General features: G+C 36.9%; 1 protein-coding gene and 1 long non-coding RNA gene across 4 annotated transcripts in view; both read left to right on the top strand.

Moving 5' to 3' along the window:
* Positions 1–5,142: 5,142 nt before the first annotated feature.
* LOC127504708 (uncharacterized) lies at positions 5,143–13,243 on the top strand. The gene is made up of 5 exons (XR_007927430.1): positions 5,143–5,391; positions 8,180–8,225; positions 8,466–8,717; positions 9,448–10,147; positions 10,471–13,243. It is a non-coding gene; the product is annotated as an uncharacterized LOC127504708 (long non-coding RNA).
* A 3,214-nt stretch (positions 13,244–16,457) lies between these two features.
* The window catches only part of phc2a (polyhomeotic homolog 2a (Drosophila)), a 39,531-nt gene continuing 31,169 nt past the window's right edge, over positions 16,458–24,819 (top strand). Inside the window, exons 1-2 of one of the 3 annotated variants that reach the window (XM_051879625.1) lie at positions 16,458–16,528; positions 19,071–19,163. The gene's annotated coding sequence lies outside the window, so the exon portion shown is untranslated. The remainder of the gene's footprint in view (positions 16,529–19,070; positions 19,164–24,819) is intronic. The other 2 variants (XM_051879626.1, XM_051879627.1) reach the window with 2 other exon arrangements.

Below are 24,819 nucleotides of genomic sequence, written 5' to 3' on the forward strand. Positions count from 1 at the left end.
ATGGCTATAATTGCCAACACCTCTGACTTGACAGCAGTGAATCTGTGAAGGATGAAATGAAAAGGTCATCCATTCATGAATGCAAAGTGTATGTACTGGAAACAGAACTATTGCAGTTTGTCAAATACTAGAATTCAAAGACACGGTTCTAACTCTATAATGCTGCGCGTTTACCAAAATAGGACTGCAAATGCATTACATAATATATGATAAAAATGTGTTCTCAGGTAATCTAAAATGTGTTATAAAATCTACACAAACCGTTTTTATCGTTATAATTATCTTAACTAAATGAAGTGGCTTTAAGTCAAAACAGTGCTATTAATATCAACCTGACTACATTAGGTTACACACCAACAAAAGTCATTTTTAGAGGGTCAGGTCAGGTAGAATTAAGGTCTTAAGGTAACAATTACAGTGTAGTGTTAATGGTCGCCATGATATTTTCCTGTGAAGGATGAGTTTAAGGACATGACATCATGTGACCACTTGAGCTGAAACATGGCCGGTGCAACAGTCTCTCTGATTCACCTTCACATGACTGGAAATTCAATCCTGTCTCAGCTTTGTGAGTGTTCATTTGCACGAGTTTCTCACCTGAGCACAACAACAATCACAATAGCATTGTCCGATCATATGACTGTCTCACGTTTGAGTTTGGCTTTAAAACAATTAAATACTACAAAACAGCAAGTAGGCTAAATTGGATTTAAGAGACTTTATAGGGCTTTTCACGCTATGCTTAACCCAAGGTAAAATGTATTTTTTTTAATTTAGGTTGCTAGGCAAGCCTCTGTTTTGGATGCCTCTATGACAGGCCTCTCATTTTACCTCATGGAAGATCCGGAAATGCTCTTTCTGACAAATCGGACATGGTTTCATTAGACCACAGTGCGCAGCCTGATGAGCAAGGCCACAATGCCAGCATCTATTGGTTGGAATTTTAGGGCATTGACTGAATGCATGCTCCAAGTTCTGACAGTAAGAGCAATTTACAGTGGGCCTACTCTTAGTTTTATTATAAACCTTGACAGGTTCCCAAAACCAATCAGTACAGTGGCAGTGTTTCGGCATGACTGATGAGTTACCCATTACTCTTGTGGGGGCAGCTGTGGCCTAATGAGGGTTCGAGTCTCAGTACCGGCAGGAAATGTAGGACATTTGAATGAACTGTGCTCTCTTCCACTCTCATTACCCAAAACTGAGGTGCCCTTGAGCAAGGCACCTAACCCCTAATCGCTCCCTGGGTGCCGCAGCAAAAATGGCTGCTCACTGCTCCGGGTGTGTGTTCAATGTTTGTGTGCCCACATGGATGGGTGAAATGCCATACTTGGCTACACGCAAGTATTACATTTGCCGCAAGTCGACTTGCGCAGTATGCATAACCAGACAGTTGACGGTAGTCGCTGACTTCCATAGCAGGAAAAAAAATATAATGGAAGTCAATGGCTACCGTCAACTGTCTGGTTACCAACATTCTTTAAAATACTTTCTTTTGTGTTCAACAGAAGAAAGAAACTCAGGTTTGGAACATGAGGGTGAGTAAATGATGACAAAATTTTCATTTTTGGGCGAACTGTGCCTTTAAAGGCAGGAACAGTGGCGAAAAAGTAGTATACATCAATAACTTCAATACCCTGCATTTATTGCATTTTACTTTTTTAATTTTCCATTTTTTACCTTAAACTATACATTTACAAGGCCTCGGTGTAAAGTGTACACATTACTAAGCACAGTAGCCTATCAATTTTGCTTAACACCTTTATTATTGCTTTATCAGATATTTGAATCAACAATGGTTTATTGAAAATTGTCGACTACAGTCCCATATCTTAGGCGTACGTACGTCTATGTATGCAGTGAGCTAAATGAAGGAACGCGCTTGTGATTAAAACGCAAACAACATGGAAAAGAGCGCAGGTGTCGAGACGTGTTTTCAGATGTTGAACTTTGAACTTGGCGCGGCGTTTTACAACGCGTCGCGAGAAACTGTAAAAGCAGACTAGATGTAACAGTCAAAGACGCCTGTTTAACGCATTAATCTATATGTTTAGATCAAAAACGACATTTTCTCTTTATTTTTTTCATCACCACTAGGCTAGCTAGGGGGAACAACACGCAAGAATTTATATTAAAATATATATTATTTGACGTTTATAACATGAGTGAATATTCAAAAGATCAGGGTAGCTACTCACCAATAGCAGATTACAATACAAGAGAAGAGGACAATATCTATGTTGTTATGTTCTGAACTATTCCGAGATGTGTCTAAAGTGTCTTTTGCTTTATATTTCATTGCTCTCCAATATGATGGCTGTTGACGAGCCGCTTGATCGCTGTTCCTAACGCGCGCGCCGTATCTGAGCGTGTAATGACTCCTCCCCCATTAAAACCATTGTTTATAGGCACGCACATTTACAACATTAACTCTTATTTTATTTTTATTATATTTTTAGATATTTAATGACTTTTTTTTTTAAGTGACACCGAGTAAAAAACAGGAAAATCATTAGGAAATCCTTGGGGGGGCTGCGCCGGTGCTAAGCACATTTCTGGTCGGGCTATAGCCCCAGCAAGCCCCGGCCTAGCGCCGCCACTGGGCAGGAACACACCAAGCCGACGCCGACGCCGACGAACTTGTGGCGACGAAAGCAGACTGCGGGGTTGGCTCACGTCGGAAGCGTCTGGGTCCAAAGTTGGCCTAAAGGCCGGAACACACCGTCGGCTGAAGTTGGTCCTCGTCGGCTTTTTTCCGGCCACTTCGAAATGTTGAATCGTCGTCGGCGCTCGTCGGTCCGTCGGGCCATCGGGCCATCTGATCATTCAGCTACTGCCACCTGCTGGTACGGAAAGGCATTTCATCTTGCAGCAGTTCCTCAACAGCCGTGATGAATACAATCCTCAATTGGATGGAACTGGAATAAATACTTTGAATGTTGCGATCCTGTCGGACTTATGATAGCTACCTGAATCGTAACAAAGCACTGTTGGCCAGAGGAGAACTGGCCCCCCGACGAAGCCTGGTTTCTCCCAAGGTTTTTTTCTCCATTTAAACACCTATTTGCCACTTGTCTGCCACCTGATGTCACCTGATGGAGTTTGGGTTCCTTGCCGCTGTCGCCTTTGGCTTGCTTAGTTGGGGACACTTGACATTTGACTTGACATTTGATATTCAACAGTGCTTTGATCTGCCTGCATTGACACTATTCTTTTAAGAGCTGCTGTGCAGCCAAATAATGTACCAGTTATCAATGTAAAGCTGCTTTGACACAATCTACATTGTAAAAAGCGCTATATAAATAAAGGTGACTTGACTTGACTTGCACAGGCGCAGAACGGACGTGCTACTTGGCCGTCGGGTGTCGAGCGTCAGTTTGGTGTGTCAGGGCAACTTTGGACACAGACGCTGCCGACGTGAGCCAACCCCGCAGTCTGCTTTCGTCACCACTAGTTCGTCGGCTTGGTGTGTTCCGGCCTTAACACACCAAACCGACGCTGGACAGCTAGCGGCCAAGTAGCACGTCCGTTCTGCGCCTGCGTAAGATGAAATGCCTTTCCGTACCAGCAGGTGGCAGTAGCTGAACAGCCAATCAGAAAAATCAGATGGCCCGACGTTACCGACGAGCTCCGACACCAACATGTCGACGGCCCAAAAAAAGCCGACGAGGACCAACTTCTGCCGACGGTGCAGAACACACTGAGAAAACTTTTAGTCGGCCGACCATTGGCTTTGTGTGTTCCTGCCTTAACGGATTGTTCTATTTTATAATTTTGCAAACATTATGGGAATGTTACTTTTGTTACTTTTTGATGAAGTTATTAAAGACCAAATTAACTAAATGTGAAAATATAAAGACCTTACTATATAAAAATGTGAAGAGTATTTTTATATTGTAAGGTCTTGCAACTCAAGTTTTTATTTAAATACAGATGATATTTCAGTTTCAGAGAGCACTTAGTTTGAAACATTGTGAATATGATATGGTTAGACACATGGGTCAGTCAGTTCACAAAGTTCAAACGAAGACAGTCATTGTCTGAGCAAGGCTTGACCAATCTGATCAAGCAAGCGTCCACACTATCCTCTCTTTGTGTCCTCATCTCGGTCATTTTCATTATTCGCACTGGCACTGTCATTGAGGCTCATGGCACTGAATGAAAGACCACCTTCTTGTGGATTAAATGGAAACTTTTACACTAACAATGATGGAACATTATGACTCAGGCTAATGGAGAGGCCCATTCCATCTATATTGGCGAGGAGCCTTGTGTTCCCCCATGGGTAGTGCTGTACTCTCTTTTTCAAGTGGTCCAATTAGAGACATGTCCTGTCTGCCCTTAGAAATCTGGAAAAAAAGCAGATAATGAGCCCTTTACAAAGCATTCACTCGGAGCCTGTGGACAACAAAGCACCGAAAGCCCCTGTTCAATAGGCAGAAATCCCACTTCTGCCACAACTTTGTATATCTGTCTTGGTGGCCTGGATCAGCTGCAAGGGCCTAATAGTAAGTCTAAAATGAAAGTGCTTCTTGTGTTGGACTTTAAACTGAAGGATTTGGATTAGGTTAAAAAATCATTAATCCTTCTGAATATAGGATTACAGTAAATATCATATTAGTAGAGTCTTATAAATGAACTGCATCATGCACCAAAAGTTGTAACTAAACGCAGTGTTAATAAAGTAATCTACTAATGGAGTTTTATATATAAGTATATATAAAAATAAACTACCAAATGCATCAAAAAGTAAAATAAAGTCAAAAAATATACAATTTTAGCAATGTTTCAGATGCACATCTGACATTTTGGTCACAACTCTTTGATTATATATATTAAGAGTCCACTGGGAAAATCATTCCACAAAAGACATATCATGAGTTTGAATTGAAGGAGTATAATTTTCTATGAACTAAGAGTAGTCTGTAGTTGAATATACTGTATTACGACTTTTAAATCAGTCTTACACTTAAATATATAAATTCAATGTATGCAATATTTCTGATTAGGAACAGGCTGACTAAAAGCACTTAAAGACAAACTTAAAGACATGAGAGGAAGAAGTGCATTTTCGTTGCATAATTGAAACATGTTAAGTAAAAGTTCTTCCTTCTGTTTTTTCTTTCCTCTGGGTGGGACTGATTTGACAGCGGAAGTTCGCAACAAGGGACAAATTACGTCTCCCCATCTATTGTTACAGATGGAGTCTCTCCGGACTAGCCACTGAGCTTCAGTCTCTTATTTATGAGGAATAATATTTTGTACAAGAACCCTGCTGAGGGGAGGGAATGGAGAACAAAGCAACAAAATAACTGGACTCAGAGATGTCAGGACTCCCCACGAGCCTGGGGAATAACTGGTGACAACAAGGCAATGTTGTTCTTCCTCTCGGTAAGCACAAATGCAAAAATAAACTCTGTCATTCACATTATAATAGACTAAACAAGTCTTCCTATGACCAATTTAGTCACAACAAAAAGACAGTGTTTATCAAAATGTTTAGGACCAAGTAATGATTCTTTTGGGATGAGCTGTGTAATGCTGACCTCTAGTGAACTAGAATGTGTAACTGCTAAGAAATGTTTTTGAGCTAGTCAATAGAAATTTGCTAAAGGTCAAAATTTCCTTCTTCTCATTGAAGACTCAACTCTCAGGTTCTAAATAGCTTAAATAGATGAGTATTTATAGAAATCAAGTACTGGGTCATAAGAGCCGATTGTAATTTCCCATTTTTCTCTCTCACTTGAACGGTAATCACATGGCTGCTTTGAAATCTTCTAAAACAGAAGTTCTCTTTTTGTGCAATAATGCAAAAGTAACTTTGTCTGCTTTGTATCTCTGTACTTTTTATACTACTGAATTTGTCAATGTTTCTTGTGTAACCAAAGCCACTGACCCAAAACCAAAATAATTTGTGCTTTGTTTTGAGAGTACACTCATTGAATGAGCATCAAGCACGTGTATTCATGTTTCATCATGGCTGTAACTTGGCTCATGCTAAAATTTGTTTCCTCATAACAAATCTTTTTTTGCAGATTCCAGTGAAAACATAAAAGGAGAGATTGCACATATATATATATATATATATATATATATATATATATATATATACATGCATATATATATTTACAATTTGAAAATGCTGTTCATAGTTTTTTTTTTTAAATAGAGTTTAAAGCTTAAGCCATTTGATGTAATTAAATTTAAAACTGATGAAAAAAACTGTTAAATACCACTTTTTTTCTATAAAATATAGACAAGTGTTAAGGCAGTAGAACTCAACAATGGCAGACGCTTCCAGAAAATAATAAGTTGAGTTTCTTACATTAAATTGTCATTAAATTATAATTATTTAACATACACACGCACACACATTAATCTTTATCATGAAATTCAATACATTTTATTTATACTTTCATGATAGACAGTAAAACCATGATGTCACATTGACTACCCAAATACTTAGAGTGTTTGACCAATAAGATTTCAGCAGAGGTTGACAATGTGAAATGACGCTGGCTGCTAATCGCACATTGTATAGAAACATCTGAGGAATTGGGTGTAACAGTATATACTGTATGTATATGGTGGTTATCTGTTGGAAGCTGCTTCGACAAACTTAAGAGAATCACAGACAGCACATCTACCTCAAATTGATTATCAGTGTGGGGATGTCTCATCTGTCTCACACAAAAATTTACAAGATTTTTCTGGTAAGAATGCAGTTTGTGTTAACTTGGGCATTGAAAACAAAAGTAAATGTACAGCACTGGGCTAGTCAAAACGAGCAATACAGGTTTGGCAACTTATCTAAATAATGAAATATATAGCCTTTTTGTAAATCCACTTAAAGTAAAATACTTGCTAAAGTGTTTTGTTGTGTTTTAGCATTAATTATTAGTAGGCCTATAGCCTATAACATGAAAAGATATCATTAGGTTTATGAGATGTTCTGCAGTGTGAAAACTGGAATTCTACAAATGAAACAGTGCATGGTCTGGACTAAAAGTCATTATAATGGCAACTGAAAACTCCTACAGGTCTGATAATGAACTATATTGAATTATGTTAACTTATTTAATTGTAAAACCTTTTTAATGAGGAACAAATTGAGTGCCCTAAGAAATGCATATGTCTGAGCACCGTTCCTTATAACAGGCTTTTCAACAGCTGTCTGTGAACTTTAATCACATGACTTCTAGGAATTAAGACTATTTGAAATGTAAAATTTTGACAGGAACCTATTGTTCTGTCTCTCTGTATTTTATGCAATAGCTAAAGGCAACCAGTGAAGTGCAGTGCTTTTCTGAATGAGGAGTTTTTTCAGGTTAAATAAACATTACTTACACTACATCAAGAAAACAACAACAACAACATCCAAAACAGTTATATTTTGTATTTTTACATTACCATTGTTATTGTTCTATCGCTAATTAAGATAAAGTATATTTCTCATTATTTTTACATTTAAGCCATTCCAAAATAGGCTATAAGAAAGCAGTAATACATTTCATATTTCATCCTGTAGGCCTATAGGCTATTTTATTTGTTTAATGTTCAGCTAGCTGTTCGTCATTATGATCACAGACAGATGAAGACTACCGTTAATTTGATTACTTACTAATTACTTACTTACTGATTACTTACTTACTAAGATCACTTTATCAAGTCAGTTTGAATAACATAAAGTGGTGGGTGATTTCAAGTGGGTGAGTTGTTTAGACTACTTACTTTTTAACCAGCCTTCCCATTAACACCATTATTAATTCATTCAGACCGATTTGCGGATGCGGAACATAGAAGAAAACCACGGTAGGCTTTGCAAGTGTTGTACCGAAAACATACTCCCTGTGACATTTTGACTCTGCTTATGATCTTTTACCTGGATGATACGATGTGAATGTCACTCCTTTAAATAAATGAACTGTGTGTACATAGGATTAGGCAGTAGAAAACAAAGAAAAAAATTTACAATGTATTATAATTTACAATGTAGCTACAAAACAATCAGATGATGACTGCTGCAACAGTACTATATTAATCTATTACATTTCAATACAGCTAATTGGTAGTAAGAACTAAGGTGCTGATGGGATATCCATTTGCAAGAGGTACTGTAGGTGTATGAGTAGAATGAATATATCTACATATTCTTTACTTTTTTTCTTGAATATTACAGTTCTTGTTGGTGTCCTCCTTGATGACTTTGCAAGCGGAATACTCTGGTAAGCTGCCTAATTTTCCTTTCATTAATTTCAACGTATGATTTACGATAGATTTATTGTATGTTTTGATTATATATTAAGCAGTCAGTGTAGCAATCAGTGGAGATAATCATCAGTAAAATCACTTGTGGTGGCTCTAACAAAAGTTCATTATACTGCAAAGCATTAGTATACTCACAGTCATATGAGCAATGTATAGTCTATATTTTTTTCTTCTCTTTCTCTCTCTTTTTTACACAGGGCATCACAGTTTGATTATATATGTGACATTTGCTCCCAGACATGGACATTTGCCAAAATACTCATCATATGGCATGCTTGATGATTACAGAGTATTTACTTATGACAGCACTTCTGATGTTTTTTCACATCCCTTTGGCCAACTGGAATCTCTTTCTACTGTCTGGAGAGATCTTAGGGATTGCACAAACTTCAAAACTGGCTATTTCAACCTGTTTTCTAGAAATGCAAATTTAACCCTGGGGCTGAAAGGTAGGCTTCGATATCTTATTTTGGTCCTACAACTCCACTAGAACTATAAAACAAAATATATGAAATCTTAATAATAATATTAATATAACATTATACACAGTTTGACTAACATGATTTTGTGTTCTAAAATGTGTATTGTATTAATTAATTATTCATTAATTAAATAATAAGGAATTTTACTAATTTCTTGTCTTGATATTTATTTTGTAGTAACAAAAAAAAAATATATATATATGGCACATAAATGTATACCGAAGAAGGATTTTCACACTATGATTGTACAAACAAAATCAAAATAACTATCACTTGTTTATCCATGAAACAAAGGACCTCCAAAATAGTAGTTGGGTTTGTTTCCAGAAATAAAATGAAATAACTGTGTTTTGGCTCTCAGTATATAGAGGAATTATGAAGCTAGAAGCCCAGTGGTTTCCAATTTATTGAGTATTAGCAGATAATGGATATCAGCTCCTGAACGCAGAGCTGTAGATTTAATAACTGCAAACATTTCATTAATCTGGGACAGTGTAATCAGCACTAGAGAGTTACTGCTTTCAGAATCACAATAGCTTTTGCTTGCCATTTTAATAGAGAACTGGTGTCAATATTCTACAATACTGCAGTGAGTCAGTTCTCCATTGTAGTGTATAGTGTTATATTACGCAGTAGGAATGAAAACGCTTTCTAAAATGGTTCCAATTCTAATTAAATTATGATTTTGTATTTTCAGGCCCACTCATACAGTTAATGTATGGCTGTCAGCTGAGAGATAATGGAACATCAAGTGGACTGTATCATTTTTCAGTCAATGGAGAGTATAGTCTCTCTATGGACATGGACAGCCCTCAATGGCACTCATATTTGCCACAAGATTTGGACATTAAGAACATTCTAGACAGGTTTGAGCTCTGGAATCACAATAATCTCATTTACATTCATCGTGATTGTGTTCCTCGACTCAAGAAGTTCTACAAACACAGTAGAACAATACTTGACCAACAAGGCAAGTGTGTTTGTGCATGTTTAAATGTATCCAGTGTTGTTTATATGTATTCTGGCATACAACAAGGGTATATGCATGTTGCTAAACCGGTTTTAACAAGAACATATTGTGCTCAGCTTATTGAATTTTTAGTTTATCTTGCTGATTGAGTTTGTTTTGTCTGCGCTTATACGCCCTGAAGCTGTGATCAGGCACCAGCACGCTGGTGCTCTCAACTGTGTGGTGACAGGGTTTTACCCTAAAGATATCACTGTGGAGTGGATAGTTGATGGACAGCTAGCCTTAGATGGGATATCAACAGGCCTCCTGCCAAATCATGACCAAACATACCAGATTCAGATGACAATTTTGTTATCTGATGCTACACACAATTACTCCTGTCAAATAAAGCACAGCAGTCTTCAAGAACCGATGGTCCTTACATGGGGTAAGAATAGATTGTTCTTTTATAAAACACTATTTTAAAAAATCTCTATTTTAAATAAAGTAATCAGTTGCACTTTATTTTACAGTACGTGCACTTAAGTGTACTTGAAGTGTACTTACCTAAGAAAGTAGTGGGCAATACAAGGTTAGGTTTAGGGGTAAGTTCAAAGTTAGTACCTAGTTATTACCAAGTTATTACTATAATAAGTACATAGTATGTACATGCAGACTGTAAAATAAAGTGCTACCAAGTAATCAAGCAGCTCATTATGACATGACTGATATCAATATGACTTTCTTTCTGTTGCTTTCCCTCATAAACAGATGCTTCTTCAAGTGTGACTGATGAAAACAAACTGCATATTGGTTTAATTGCTGGACTGGTTGCAGTGTTTACACTAATAATATTTCTTGTGTGTATTACATTGAAGCATGTAATTTGTAAAAAAAATATGTATTTGTAATATAATTGTACATTTTATTTAAATTATATTATTTATATTATTATATATTATTTTCTAAACTTTATAGCCTGGTTTCAGAGACAGGGCTTAGATTAAGCCAGGATTAATCCTTAGTTCAATTAGGACATTTAAAGGTGCATCTATTGACAGAAATGCAATATAATATACATAACTGTGTTTTCAGTGGTGTATAAAGACCTTACATAATGAACCGTTATGTTTTTATTACCTTAGAATGAGCCATTTTCTACACCATGGGTCCCCTTACATGATAAGTCACCATTTTGCGCCGACATGTTTCTACAGCAGCCCTAAACGGACAAACTGCTGTACAGAGCGCATTTCATCAATATTTTGTTGTTGTTCTTCTTCGTTGGTGTTTTTAGTGGCAGCTTGCATCGTCACTACGTTGAATACACACGAAGAAGAAGAAGTAGTCGTCGTCTGGTTTATTAGAAGCAGAGACCGTTCTTTGTTAGAAGTAAGAAGAAACCTCATTGCTTGACTGACTACTCTCTGCTGTCCTGTGTCTCTCTCCTTCTCTATGTGCTTCGAAAGGGAGGGTGAGCAGTGTACTGAGCAATTCGCAACCTCATCGCTAGATGCCGCTAAAATTTACACACTGCACCTTTAAGTATCTTTTATAAATGTGCCTTAGAAAAAAACATTACTGGTTTGAATCTGGAGACAAATCATATATTTTAAGATATGTCAGTGCAAGTTGCTTTCAGTTAAAACAGCTCAAATACGCATTTTAGTCTGGGACTAAGCTTGTCTGTGAAACTGGGGGTATAAGTCACTGTCATCCTTATGGCTACTTAAAGCTGCCGTCCATAACTTTTTTTGGTTAAAAATGATCCATAGTCAATTTTGAACAAGTACATAACCAGCAAGTGTTCAAAACTGTCTATTTACCTTAGCCCGATTCACAACGGTAAGCTTGTAATAATGTTTTCTAATTCGGGTGGTACTGGTGGGTTTCCATGGGAAATTCGAGCATCCAGCCGTTCGTCTTTGCGTCATTATGTCACGTCTGTTTACATGAAGAAGGAGTCCCAGCTAGTAGGTTATATGGCATGTGGAGGATACTACAGCTGGCGGATCATTTATAGTCTTTTCTCACAGCAGCTGCAATAATTAAACTTATTTTGATGCGGATTGTAATCCAGAAAAGTCCAAATGACAATCATCAGTGACAACCGGAGATTCACCCATGGTCAAAAGCAAAAGACTTCAGACTGCGAAGTGGCTACAGGAATTGAAATCTACAGGTAATACATTGAAAACACATAGTCACGCAATGCTGATGTTGTCAACATTAACAATTTGAGAACAAAGTATAACAATAATAATCATTTGCACGGTTTGACGTGATCCGAGTTAAGCGATCGTTAGCTTTAATCACCATTAGCTTTTTGTAATGCTTTTTTTCTCAGTTGGTCAGAACAAAAGTGGCAGACATGTTACTTACTTCTTCAGATGACATTTTCCAGTGAAAATTCTTATTTTGGTCATACTTCCAAGACATACAATCTGTGATTCCGAAGTACAGTATCCACACAGCATGACTGACAGCAAACATTAGATTCATCCGCGCTGAGGAGCCGTGCCGAGGCACAACCCACGTAAAGATGGTAATTCCATAAATAACTGCAATCGCAGGTTTCAAACAGAGATGGCGACAGAGGCAAACCTTACGGACTGCAGCTTTAAGGCAATTTTCTAACAAATCTGCTATAAAAATAAATATATGTGAAACTTTATATTTATTTCTATTTAGATATATATTTATTTTTTTTCTAATTCATTATATGGCTTTGTTATATTATATTCATTGTGATTGTATGTTATATGAGATTAATGTTATTTGTCTTTACACTTCGTTACATTTATTTGACTTATTAGCTAGAATTGTTTTGAATTTTACATGCAGATCATTGATTTTACATAATTGTCTGTTTTGAGACAAATCATTTAATAAATTAAGATTAAGATGGTTTAAGATTTATTCTAAGATTTATATTAAATTTTTCTATACTTTATGTTTTATTAAAGTATCTTCTGTTCCTGACTGGATTACACAGCAAAGCATGTCGAATTAGTTTGTTCCATTAACTGCAGTGTCACTACTCTTGCACATTAGAGAGCATGAAAGGGTATGGATCATGTGATTTGAGATCATCTGGGATAGAAAAGTGAAAATCAAGTGATGTGTGACGCTAAGCACTGATCATGTTTCAACCAAAGACCACTCAGACTACAGCCACAGAATTGAACCAGATTGCACGGAAATATTATGATAACAGACTGGGCTGGGAGTATCATTTGAGAGCTACAAAGAAAGCACATGCAGTCCCATCTAATAATCTGATTAAACCTCAAGCACCACTTCCGTCCAGACCACTTCAGCGCACTCAACACAGATGAAAAGGGAAACCCTGCCCAAATCAGCTTCTCTGCTGAGTTAAAAACACTAGAACTGACCAATAGTGTCTGTGGAAAATCAGTTTATACTTTTATGCATCAGTTTTGGCCAAAAAAGTATATGGACACTTAAGAAATGAGCTAATAGGAAAGATAAACAAGGAAAATGTTTCACAAAAGTGTTAAATAAAAATTCATTTTTAAATATATATACATATATACAGCGTTTGGACAATTTCTAGAAAGTGAACTTAGATGTTTCATTTTCTAATGCAATCAAATTTATTTTTACATGCCTCTTGCGTTTTTGGGCCACTGTATAATCCAATACATAACACTATAGTCAGAAATCATTTCTGTGTAATCTGCAGAAAATAAATATAATATGTAAGTTTATATGCTATAAAAATCATTAGCACATACATGGTAGAAACATTCTGTGCGAACAGTTTTGAATCAAAACAATGTTCATAACTTCATTAGCTTTTAATGAAAATGTCAGGATGCTAAAAAATGAGACTTACCTGTTTGCCACTATCACTCTCCCTCACCAGGCTGGTGGTCTCACTAGGTTTGGCCTCGTCTGTGGCGGTCATGCTGACGAGAGAAAGACAGAATCAGAAGCACAGAATGAGAAGCAGCTGTCTGCTCCTCCTGCACAAAGGAAAACACAAGCCACTACCCACATCTCATTCATCACATATGAAAACACCCCAGTTACATGCTTCTCATCACCTGAAACCCCATTCAGCAACTGAGCAAATATCCATATCATCAGCTTTTGACCACCATTTTAACAAGTCGCACTGGAAAAGCTCACTGATTGTTCAGACTCGCATTACAGATTATTATTATACACATAATGCAATCAAGACACCAGGAGGTTCTATAGTGGCTTATTCTGATCACAGGTTACCATGACAAACAAAATTCTCTCTATGTACACTACCATTCAAAAGATTTTCTAAATGTTTTGAAAGTCTCTTATGGTTACCAAGTCTGCATTTATTTGATCGGACATACAGAAAAATGTCAACTTTTTTAAACGGTATAGTGTATATTGGCCTGGTTTCATTTAACAAGAAGCAATGCATTCTGAGTTAAACAAACAATAAAAAAATAAAATAAAATACTATTATTTATATTTATTTACAAATATACTAAATACATAATAACATAAAAATAGTAAGTGTAATAATAATAATAATAAAATGAATTCAATAATGTAAAAATTTACCCAATTACAATAATACTGCAATCTGCTTTCTAAACTCAAAAGATTAATTTTATTGACAGCCATAATTTTAAGGTTTATGTTTTCTAATGAGGAAACATGTCGTGTCAACATGTGAGTGTCAACTTACCCAAAAACGTTATAATATTTTATATAAATTTATTATACAGTATATTACAAATAATATTCTATAATATTTCTAGATAATAGTTTATATATAGGATAAAATTTTATTTCAAATAAGAAAATATATGAAAATCCTATGAAAATATATAGGCTAGCTGACTTTATGTCTTAATGAGGGAGCCCTTCACAAGGCAACCATCATACAGTATTTGGGGGTGGTCTAAAAAAAAGGTTGGTAAACCCTCAGCTGAACGTAAACAAACCCGATATAAACAAAATATAATTGCAGGCCATCTTACACTGAAATAAACTTGCAATAGCAGTTCAAAAGGGACATGTACAGTATAATTTCTGAAAAAAGGTCTTAATTTTAAATACATTTTAAACTTTTATGTGAGCAGAAAGTACATGCTTGTACCGTGCTGTTAGGATGTGAATTTTCATTGACTCGCCAGTAGATGGCAACAGTGAAACGCTAAGGTTGAAATGTCTCTGTTGTATTTGTCTCCGTCGCACATTCACAACAGCTTTCAACAGGTAAATTCTACTCACTTATTACATTGTACATATACAGTGTATATCCGCATTAATCCAATGTTATTCTAAAGAAGTAGAGCAAATATTTCAGGGATATTCCTGTACTTATCATTAATATTTCATAGACAAAGTCTTGCATAATGGATCATGTTGACAGTAATTGCGCGTGATGTCATGTAAACATTGATTATGACCTCTGAACCTTTGCTGTGTTCACCGCAGGAGATGGAAATGGTTCTTCTTGGAGTTCCAAGTGCACAGATAACCTGAAAAAGAAACTGCACCATATGAAAAGATGGTGAAAATATAATAGGAAGTAGTCCTGCTATTACAAATGTCTGTCTCCAGGGATGAGAAATTGCTGTTCGTGGCATGTGTATGGAATCCCATTTCCGCCACATATTTTAGTAAACCTTAAAAGATTAATTCACTTTCAAATAAAAATTTCCTGATAACTTACTCACCCCCATGTCATCCAAGATGTCCATGTCCTTCTTTCTTCAGTCGAAAAGAAATTAAGGTTTTTGATGAAAACATTCCAGGATTATTCTTCTTAAAGTGCACTTCAATGGACTCCACTGTTGAAGGTCAAAATTACAGTTTCAGTGCAGCTTCAAAGGGCTTTAAACGATACCAGACGAGGAATAAGGGTCTTATCTAGCGAAACGATCAGTCATTTTCTAAAAAAAATGTAAATGTATATGCTTTATATAAACAAATGATCGCCTTCCAAGTGGTTCCGCCAAAACCGTACTTTCGTATTCTTCAAAAAGCTTACGCTGTACATCCTACACCTTCCCTATTCTACTTACGGAACGAACGCAGCGCCAGTTCCATTTTTTCCGTAAGTAGAATAGGGAAGGTGTAGGACATACAGCGTAAGCTTTTTGAAGAATACGAAAGTACGGTTTTGGCGGAACCACTTGAAAGGCGATCATTTGTTTATATAAAGCATATACATTTTTTTTTAGAAAATGACAGATCGTTTCGCTAGATAAGACCCTTATTCCTCGTCTGGTATCGTTTAAAGGCCTTTAAAGCTGCACTGAAACTAATTTTTATCTTCAACCGTTTGGAGACCAGTGAAGTCAACTATATGGAGAAAAATCCTGGAATGTTTTCATCAAAAACCTTAATTTCTTTTCGACTGAAGAAAGAAGGACATGGACATCTTGGATGACATGGGGGTAAGTAAATTATCAGGAAAATTTTATTTAAAAGTGAACTAATCCTTTAATTTTGAGATAAAACGTCATAATTGTGACATAAGAAGTCAAAATAAGGACATTAAGTCATAATTATGGCATACTAATAATTTTGACTTTTTATCTCATAATTATGACTTTTAGTAGGCCTATGCCATAATATAAAAGACGAAAAGTCGAAATTATGACAAAAAAAAAAACATTCTATGATATTTCTGTCACTTTTTAAGTCAATTTCAACTTAGTATGTCATAATTTCGACTTTTTAATGTCATAAATATGACTTAAAGCATGTTTTTTTTGTTGTTGTTTCTTATGTGGCAGAAATAGGCTTCCATATGTGTGCGACGTGTGTGGATGAACAGGCAGCAGTTTGCCCCCATTGAGAGGAGGTGAGTGATTTACAGCACAGCACAAGGGAGATGGATGGGAAAGGGGTGGGCATCTCGTATATATAGGGGCAATTACAGTGACACTGGGGCGTTTACGGCTGATAAGGAACAGCACTGAGTGGGGGTGAGCTCTTTTTCGCCCCTGACAGCAGCTTTATAAAGAGTGATGGATCCTTGGTTGCTAATCCAGTGTCAGTCTTTCCTGTTCTGGAAATTGAAATGGGATGTGCCATTAACCGGATACACAGAGGTGTGACTCGACCATTTCTCAATTTTATGCTCCCTTCACTTTTTTGATTTCCTTTACAACTAAAATAAAACATCATCTGAGGAAATCCTGCAACGTTGTGAAATTTCACTGTTCCCTAATTAGTTGATAGATGAACTAATCATCTATCAGTGCCTGTGCATGATATATTTGGTAGTTTTCAGAAAGGAATGTGGCAGCACTGACATCAGCGCCGTTAGTGTTAGTATATCAGTCATATAAAGTGGGTTCAGGTCACTGCATTGGCCTATGCTGCTTAATGCAGAACCTGATTTCACCAAGTGCAACATCTTTGTAGATCCTGGAACAACATTCTAATCAACCAATCAGATTTGAGGGACAAGATACAGTTTATGTCAAGTTCAGGCTTACAACCAGGGTTTGGTGCTTCTACATCAGTGTTATTCACCAATCATTTCCCTATGATTTTAGGGATAAGTTATGGGTAGGGTTAGGTTTAGGGGTACGGATAGGGTTAGGACTAAATTTTCAGACAGGAATGTTGTTCCAGGATCAAAAAAATATGTTGACCCAGGAATGCGTCTAACTCGGCAAAATCAGGCAAGCCTCTTTAATCCTTACTGGATTTATGAAACCCCATTTCCTAAGATTGCATCAGTGACATCTAGAATAAAATGTTATGACAAGCTTATGCTAATTAGTCACACATCAGGTGTTCATCCTGCGGCACTTTAATTTGATTGAGCGTTTGAGCGTAACATATTATTAGAACGACAACAAATTTATATGCATTTTATGTAAGTACTCTGCTGTACTGTTATAAAGATCTCTTTAGCTATCAGAATTTCATTTTACTTTTTGGCTGCATAAATATCAACAACTGCACCAAATTGCATATTTTCACTCAGTTTGGGCTTCTGAATAAAAAGAGTTTTCACAGTTAAAATGTAGCGATCATTGTTAGTTTCACTAAAAACAGGCCATGATCAAAACAAAAGTTATAAAATAGATTATTGCATAATATACAAATAAGACAGATGGTATGGTCATGCAAACTCAGTTGCCTCGCCATGTTCAAATGATATTTAAATAAAATGTGTCAGAAAACTGCCACATCTAACCACTAAAAACTGATTTACATGTAGAGTAAGAGCCTATCTAGCTAAAAACAAAAAAATCCAGATTGAATTCCTCTTATCCAGTGGACTCCAGAATTTCTTACGTTTCCATTTTTACATTTAAACAAATAAATAAAAACTAATAATTTAATTCTGCAAACAACAAATTGTCTTCATGTTATCCGAGTTAAAACTACTGATACATTTCCCTCATTTAAACAGCTCCCTTTCTAAAACATAAAACACTGTACAGGCTCATTACGGGATAACGGTCTTCTCTCTCACACACACATGCAGACATAACAGAAGCATAAGGAACTTATTATCAGAGCAGAGAATAGCACAGTCACCCCCTTCATTCTCCTGGCTGTCCTCTGACCTGTTTAATTATGTCAATGCTGCTTATGCACCTGTGTGTCCCAAGCTATTACACATCCCATCACTTAACGGCTTTTAGTATCTCAGCATCCTGTTCCACATCCAGCCACTTTATTGCCTCACGCCACAACCGAAAAAACCTAATGTTTGAGTCTCCCTCGAGCGAGACGGGCGCAGTCGTGTACTTTAGGTGTTCGGCATTCAGCCATGATTGCTGTTTAACGCTCTTTGTTGAGGTGGGCTCGTAAAAGTCAGGGTCAAGCAACAGAGGTGTGCTGTAGGCTTCCACCCCCCACCGGCTGTAATGAGACACAGAGACTTTAATAAGATGGAGGATAGTGCACACATGCAGAAAGAACATTAGCACGCTGTTGTTAGACTGCAATCCTCCCTCCCTCGGATCATAGCGGAGGCTGATCTGCTTTCTCACAGCCTCTAAGACAGGAGACATGCATTGCCGCTTCATGCATTTACACTCTCTTTGTGGCACCATTTTTGCATTTTCATTCATGTTACAACCCTTTTTATATATACTCTTCTATTTATTGTACATATTTACTTTGAATATGCAAACTGAAGGGCTGATTTTTAATATTAGAAGTTTGATAGCAAAAATAGGTGCATCAACAGTCCACATGTATCACAACCCTGTCAAAGGGTTTCTATGAGAGAGCGAAACAAGAGAGAAGGGGAGGGTGGAGCGAGAGGTGGATCATAGCGAATCCGTAGAGGCTTATTGGTGCATTGAAGTCACGTGATCACTTTAGGAATGCTAATTCATGCTGTATTTTTTTCTCCTCCTCTGTGCTTGGTGTAGTCTGTGCCTGTCGGATAGAGCAGACCTCAGACATGGTGTAGGATATCAGGAAAGAAACAAGCGATTGAAGTTGAGACGAGGCCTGTGCTGAAGGTACGTGCAGCTTTATTAAGATGTGCTTTCGTGTATTGCTTCATATGTGACTGTAAATGTCACTTAAGCAGGAAGCCCTACTTAAATTTCTATATGTCTCTTCAGGCTTAGTGCCTTATATCTACAGTATGTGTGGTCTGTATGTTAAATAGAGTGCATAAATGCTTGTATGCCTGTGCATGTACTGTACGTCTCGTCACAATGAAAGCAGTTTACTTTGGAGAATTCCACCACATGTCTCCACTGCTTTCAGTGCGGTTACTAACATCAGAGAGAGCGACACAGCTTGACAGATATTATCTAGGTGGGCTTGATTATGCTTCACCTAAAATGAACATTCTGTCATCTTTTACTCACCCTCCTGTCATTACAAACCTTTCATAATTGTGTTGTACAGTGTAAGTCAATGGGGTTCAGTGTTTTTTTGGACTCCATTGACTTTCAATGTATGGACAAAAACATAATTCAAAATATCTTGAGTGTGAGTCATTTTTTGGGTGAATTATCCTTTTAATATGTCAACCTGAATATATAATTCAATATTAGGTAATAGTAGCCAAAGCTGAAGGTGAGTGATTTATGTAGACATGCGTCACATCATTTATGATGTTTTGAGGATTATCGATGAGTTTGCTCAGTGTACGTGTACACAAGAAGCTTTTAGACCTCTCGCAAGACCAAACGGAGACAATACATTCCCCGACAGGGGAGTGTTGCGCTATAGTGGACTGACTGACAGCTATACAATTCATTTAACCTATCGCCTCTCAAATAACAAGACCATCTGCACTCTTTCGATACATGCTAGTTTGACCCAACGCTCTGTAAACAAATCCAAGAAGAGCGACGCTTATGTGTAATCTTGCCAGTGTCATCTTATGAATTTGACACTGAACATCTGGACTCTTTTGCTTAGCTTTATATGTGATATGTTTTATAGCATGTTGTTACATGAGATGCCATGTTTTTTTCTGCAATTGTGCTGTAGAGTGAAAGAAACAATAGTTTATCGTTAATTATTTGTGTGTCTTGTAGTACTAAGGTACTTACAGTTTTTTGCAAATGAATCATGCAAAGCTTGTTGGACTCAAACCGCCAATGGGCAGGTCACTTCTGTACGATAATTGGGGTAAGACCCTCATGTTTTACACTTGCCTTTCCTGTGTCATGGGCCTCACAATGAGCTTGAGTAGTTCACCCTCACCCTCAGGTCAGACTAATAATCAATCAAACAGGAGGGATACAACTCCGGTCCCCCTAAAGCACCAGGAAATGAGGGGCTCGATGAGTAGCGCATGAGGCTCCTGTAGTCAAGAGAGAAGAGATAGACTGAAGTTAGCACACTCATACAAGGTTTTTCCTTTATTATTCTCTTGCAAGGGCTGATATTTTCTGCAGAAGAAACAAAATGTTGCAGTTATCTCCTGTAACAACTTTAAGTGAATAGATTGCACACGGGTGGTTTATAAAAACTGCATGAACTAAATATAAGTGCAACAACACAAAATCAACAAAACGTAAATGTAAGGGCTATCTTTGACCATAAACTATTTTCAAAAAGTTAATTAAAGCAAAATAAGAACACGTTTGATGACAACACAAGGCCACTTATGGACAAACTGTAGTTCTTCATTATAGGCAGAAAACAGGCAGAAGTGAATTAGTGATGCCACGTTCACTTATTATAAGTGGGCTTTTTTTCTCTATAAATATGGGCAGTTGCAATTTGCATTGATTTTTGGAATTATTTACTCAATATTTACAGAAGTGCACCAGAGGAAATGTATTTAAAGTTGGCATGAAATGAAAATCTATTTTGTTAATGCATGTTAAACAGTAGATGTTTTTTTTTTTACCTCATAATTTTTAATCAAAATGTCATATCTCAATCTTCCTGCGAAAATGACAGACCAATTATTTAGTTTCACTTAAACCCCGTCCTTTAAAATCAACCTAACCCTTTTGCTACTTCCATTTCATTGTAACTTTAAGCTTATTTTGGGCTTGTTTTGGCAACACTCAAATGCATTTGTTTCTGTAATCTTTCTAAAACTGAAGTATCACTACAGATGTTCTAGAAGAAATTTCAACTGAATAAATCACCTAAGTCCAGTTGACAATGATTTTTTAGTAGGCCAAATCCCTCATGCACAACTCACAGAGCACTAAACACAATTGCTTTCCCTTTTAACAGACAGCGGCCCATTATAGACCATATATCACATGCTGGTGATGGTTTTTTTGAGGGAGGAGGGCTGTGTTTAAGCACATACAGCGACCCCTTGATCTCTAATGAGCTATACAGGACTCAGCTATATGTGTTATGTGGCATCTAATGGTGAGATCCATCTCCAGCGATGAAAGCGGTGAGAAACAGTAACAGATGAGCCAAGATGTTTTCATACAGTGCTGTCCGAGCCCTCATGAAGATGAGACGCAGACCTAGTGAATGAACGCGTTCACCTCGCTGCTTACCATGACATTCTTCTGTCATGCCTGATGATGATCTCGTGTGACTCACCCATTAACACAAACTCAAAACAGACCGTATGTCAGGGCTCTCTCTTTCATTTCTGACAGTTTCTGATACTTATCTGAAGTTTAGATATGTGCACAGCTCTTCTCTCCTGTCTTTTCTGAAGAATGACAAGTTTTGTCCTCAGAGAAATATTTGCAGAATGGGTGTATGCACTAGTTCAAGAGTCGAAAACCGCCGAAAGTGATTAATCAAACTGGGTGCTGCATCAGCGATAACCGATATTTCTCAGTCCTTGAGTTCAATAGGTCAGTACTACTAAATCGAACAGTATTTACAACAACAAGCCGTTGACGATGCCCTGTTTTTGTTCATTAATGTCAGAGTATAACACAAAGTACAGTGTAAATTATTCAATAATTAAAAAATGAAAATATAATTTGAGATATTAATATTACTCTATTTTTTTATCCACTAACTAAAATAGTTCCAAAATAAAAGAAGTAAAAAAAAAGGATAATTCTCTGCTTGTTATTGAGCAAAAACAGTAGCCACGTTTCATTTCTGAATGAATCAATGTTTTTGAAGGAATCGGTTGAGTGAATGATACAATGACTCACTCATAACGACAGTCGCTTGTCTAGATCCTGAATGAATAAGTGTGTTTGAACGAATCGTTGAATGAATGTCTCAGTTCATAAAGAACACCTACTGGTGTAACAGCGTAACTTGGTGAAAGAGTCACTGAAAAATATGCAGCCTGTCTGGAATGTGCAAACCGATGAGTGTAATGATATAAACAGTGAAAACTCAAAGTGATCTTGTAATGCTGCTTGACCAATCCAATTCAAGAACCGGAACTAACAGTCGTATAATGAGTACAATTGTTTACTCAATGTGCACAGATCTCACTTTCCTGGCAGAGGGAGTTTTTTTTCCAGAGTAAAGCAGACCAGACTCTGAATAAGAATGTGTGAAAGCTGCTGACAGCCTGTAGTAACTGTTTGAGAGTGTATGAAGTGAGTGCAGACAACTCTCTCTCTCTCTCTCTCTCTCTCTCTCTCTCTCTCTCTCTCCCTCCACTGCTGCCGGGGCAGATGAAAGTGATTCTTGCCTGCCTCTGAGCTCCATGCCCAGGTGTTCTCCGTCCTCCTCTCCCTCTCACTCAGCTCCCCGGCTCAGCAGCCGACAGCCACACAGCTGCTTGACATAAATCTCCTTTTTCTTTCTTTCTTTCTTTCTTTTTTTTTTGGGGAGAAGCAAAGCTTAGGGCATTAATGATTTTGGTTCCTCATCAGCAAGGGCAGCAACCACTGATATTTGGCACATATTCTAACCTATTTAACTTATCTGGTTCATATTAGTCATGTTATACATGTGGATTTCAAGACTTCGGAATTTCCCCAAAATGCTGAAATGCTGTCACATTTCCTGCTTTGCATATCTAAAATAAGATAAATTGTACAGTCAGTAGGTCAGTATTGCAGAATAATATCTCAACAGTGATAATTCATTATACCGTCTAATCGACAGCTACTTACCAAATAAATACAAAAATGAACATAAAATACTGATTTGATTTGAAATAATTTAATTATATTTTGAAACAATGATCACAAAGAATTTAGTGGTCATTATATATAAAAAATTGATGATGAATGCTGTGACAGACTAATCAGAATCAAGTATTCCAGAGAGAAATAAACATGAAAGATAAAGGTACAACATTATAATAAAAATGCAAGAAATTATAATAATATAAAAATACATATTATAATACATCATATAACAGAAAATTAATAATAATTTGCACGAATAACCTTTGCTGGTGCAGAAAGTCAGAGAGGAATGTTTAAAGGTGTGTTCAATAAGGAATACCATATTATTCATTTTTCTATGACTGTTAAATCTGAGACACAGAAAGAAGGAAAGCCCTAAAGTAGCACATTTGTCAGTCAAGTGTCTTTTAATTAAAACTGACATTGTTGGTTCTTATCAGATTTGGAGGTTCTCAAGGTCTAATGGATTTTTTGAGTGTTACATCTCTAGATATTGTTTGACAAATTAGAGCGACAGAGACATGAAAGCTTCATAGTTCTGAGGTTTTCAATATTTACAGTCACTTTTCATTTCTTGTGTTACACTCTAGGCTTTCCACCGTAGGACTGAAGTAAATCAAAGATCACAGAGGCAGTTTAACTCTGAGGGCTTAAATTACATAAGGGATCTGTCATCTCTTCCTCCCTGTTTGCTAAGTATACTGTCTGACAGCTTCACGCCTAAGGACTGTCACTATGACAGGTTGTGTTTCCAAAGAACAAGGTTTGCTCAGGTGTTTTAGCTATATGTGCAACTGGCAAACTACCAGTCACCATTTGCTATGAAACAACCACTAAAAGTATTTTGTCTTTAAGTAGTGTTTACATACGGGAAAACTAAAGTTACAAAACTGAATTTTTTTTATGCGAAATACATTTTAAAAATTGCTTTGATTATTTATACATTTCAATCAATGCAACAGCAGCATTGGGCTTATGCATAAAGGCTAATGGCCCGGTTTCACAGACAGGGCTTAGCCTAAGCCAGGATTAGGCCTTAGTTCAATTAGGACATTTAAGTAACTTTTATAAACGTTCACTAGAAAAAAAAAATTCTGGTGTGCATATTGAGACAAAACAATGACACTGACATATTTTAAGATATGTCAGTACAAGTTACTTTCAGTTAAAATGGCTCAAACGTGCATTTTAGTCTAGGACTAGCTTAAGCCTTGTCTGTAAAACCGGGGGTATATGTTATAATGAAAAATAAATCATCCTATGGAGATTACGAATGGGATTTTTCCTTTCAGAACCTAACTGTTGCACTATATGGCAGATGGGAGGAGTGTTCAGGAAACCTGAAACAATCATTATCATTATCTTTTGGTCACGCTAGTAGCAGAAATTCATTTCGGCTTTAAATTTTGTTACTCAGGGAAAAGGTGCAAATGGATTTTCACCTGTGTTCTTCAGGTTCTGTCAGTAATATAATTTATATTCTGGAAGGCTTAGAAGTGCTTTGTAAACTGAGTGGTCTCTGGGGCATCTGTGTATCTGATTCCTTCCCTGTGGTAATGTAGTTTTACGGCTCTGGGAGTTTGCATAGTGAGGGCCACGTGTGCTGCTGGCTGCAGTCTAT

Source organism: Ctenopharyngodon idella, chromosome 22, assembly GCF_019924925.1.
Source record: "Ctenopharyngodon idella isolate HZGC_01 chromosome 22, HZGC01, whole genome shotgun sequence".
Taxonomy (NCBI): Eukaryota; Metazoa; Chordata; class Actinopteri; order Cypriniformes; family Xenocyprididae; genus Ctenopharyngodon; species Ctenopharyngodon idella.